This window comes from Salvia miltiorrhiza, chromosome 4, assembly GCF_028751815.1.
Source record: "Salvia miltiorrhiza cultivar Shanhuang (shh) chromosome 4, IMPLAD_Smil_shh, whole genome shotgun sequence".
Taxonomy (NCBI): Eukaryota; Viridiplantae; Streptophyta; class Magnoliopsida; order Lamiales; family Lamiaceae; genus Salvia; species Salvia miltiorrhiza.
Window position 1 is genome coordinate 12478536 of NC_080390.1, and position 2350 is coordinate 12480885.

The 2350-nt window shown below is 40.2% G+C and overlaps 1 long non-coding RNA gene across 1 annotated transcript; it reads left to right on the plus strand.

Moving 5' to 3' along the window:
• Positions 1–766: 766 nt before the first annotated feature.
• On the plus strand, positions 767–2083 carry LOC131022762 (uncharacterized). The gene is made up of 2 exons (XR_009101410.1): positions 767–1227; positions 1817–2083. It is a non-coding gene; the product is annotated as an uncharacterized LOC131022762 (long non-coding RNA).
• Positions 2084–2350: the final 267 nt, after the last annotated feature.

Genomic DNA, 2350 nt, shown 5'->3' on the forward strand with positions numbered 1-2350 from the left:
GAGCGGAGGGAGACAGGGGCGGCGTTGTCGTCGTCTGCCGGAGACAGAGAGGTGAGGCGTCGGAGTCGGCGGACGGTGGTGGTTAGCTCCCGCTGCTACGGCCGTCGGATCTGTGAACAAGCGAGAGATTTGAGAGAGAGTCGACGGCGGTGGCGCCTATCAAGGCTGCTCGCCGGAAGTTAGAGAGAGAGGAGGCCGCTGCACGGCGGCTCTGCCCGCTGATGTCGGGCGGTGACCGTGACGGCGGTTGCTGCCGCCGAGAGAGAGGGAGACTTGAGGTCGAAGGGAAGGAGAGAGGAGGCGGAGCCGCCGGCCTCCGGCGACGGTGCTGCCGTCCGGTGGCGGCGGCGGGAGAGCCAGAGAGCGAGAGAGAGTGAGCGGCTGAGAGGGAGAGAGAAATGTGTTGTGTGCGTGAGAATGAAGGAAGAGAGGGGAAATAGGGTAGAGGTTTGGGCTTGAGGGATTTGGGCCGAGTATTTGGGCCGATTTTTATGAGTGATGGGCTTCGATTTTTAAATAGATTTGGGCTGCGATTTTTAAAAGCTTGGGCCGATTTTTAATTTTATTTAGCTGGGCCCGATTTATTTTATTCAGTCTGGGCCATTCATATATTATTGAGTTGGGCCTCATCTTTTAAATTTATATGGGCTATTATTTATTTAAGCATGAGCTCTATTTCATCTATTTAAATGGCTTCCCTATTTTATTTAATTAGACTATTAATTAGTTTGATTAATTATTTTTAAAAACTTTGGATTGCCTTCAATTAATTAAATTGGGCTTTCTTATTTTTAATTAATTGAACTATTATTAGTTTGATTAATTTATTTAAAGGATAATTTTTATAATAATATTAAATTATTATTAAGTGCATATTTTAAGTAATTACTTATCATATGCTAAGCATGACATGACATTTCATTTGCATCATGAAATAAAAAGTATTTATGATTTAATTGGTTTTATTTATAATTCCAATTATTAAAGAAAGATGAGTAAGAATATTGTTGGTGTTCTTAACTCAAGAGAAATGTTTTTAATTATTTATTCATTAAAAACCCGGCTAAGTGAATCATAGAATGTTAAGCACTACACCATGACTTAAGATTAGATTCAAGGAGACCTATTAAGAATAGAATTTCTTGTAGGCTTTGTGGACCAAGGGGATTAGCACTGCTTTCCCAAGACAGGTTATGTGATTATGATCTTCAGGCTTTGCCTATCCAGGTGGGCATTATTTTATTATTACGTATATAGAGATCCCCTGCGTGACGTAGGCCTCATATGCGAATATATATGCATGATATGTTTTGACTATTTATTCAGTTCTTATGAAATGCTTATATGTTTAATGCCCTTTATGAAAATGAAAATGTTATGAAAATGAAATGTTTATAAAAATGATTGACTGCCAAAATGTTTATGTTTTTATATGTATCCTATCTGTGTTGGTTCGCCAACTTTAAAGGAAATCCAATTGGGATCCTATGCTAGACAAAGGTCGCTAGCTAGGGTTAACGTGTACACTCATGGAGACCGCGAGTCGCTTGCGCCCGGTCTTGGCGTCCGTGGTAAGGAGGCCTCCTTCCCGGCGCGTGATAGAAAGGAACAGATATGGATCATATGAAGGAAAATGATCGGCCGATCGACTTTATGAAAATGAAAGAAATATTTTAGTAAGCGCAGGTCATTTAAGAAAACCCCTGTGTGTTACTGTTATGGCAGTTCAATTTATATATGTATGCATGAATGTATTTTCGGCTATGCCCACTGAGTATTTTTATACTCAGCCCTGCATGTATTTCTAAATGTGCAGGTTGAGCAGTTGATGGAATGGAATGATGTTGAGCGGGTGTTCCTTTGACATTTCAAGAAATGTAACCTTGAGTATACATCTTCATATGTATATCTCACACGTTTTCCGCTGCAAAACACTTTGATTAGGATAACTTTATGTTATGAAATTGTGACACGTGTTATTGGGTAACCCACCTTAATCAGTTCTCATTTATGTGTATGTTTTATAAGTATCCAAATAATCATATATGATCCTAGCATTTTATCTATGAGTGACATTTCCATATACTTTAATGTTAAGTAATTGTCCATTTCCATTTCTTATTGTTCAACCCAAGTCATAACCCCGGTTAACCCGTCATTGGGATAGTGGGCTGTGACAGAGTGGTATCAGAGCGAGGTTCGTTCGCTCTGGCCCTAGAAACCTTATTCTAAAGAGTCGAGTCTAGTTTGATTCTTTAGACTTACACGGGTTCATATGGCACCGCTCAACACTCCATTGCATCGTGCTCAATCAAGGAAAGAAGGTAACTGCAGTTTCAACGTTTTAAAG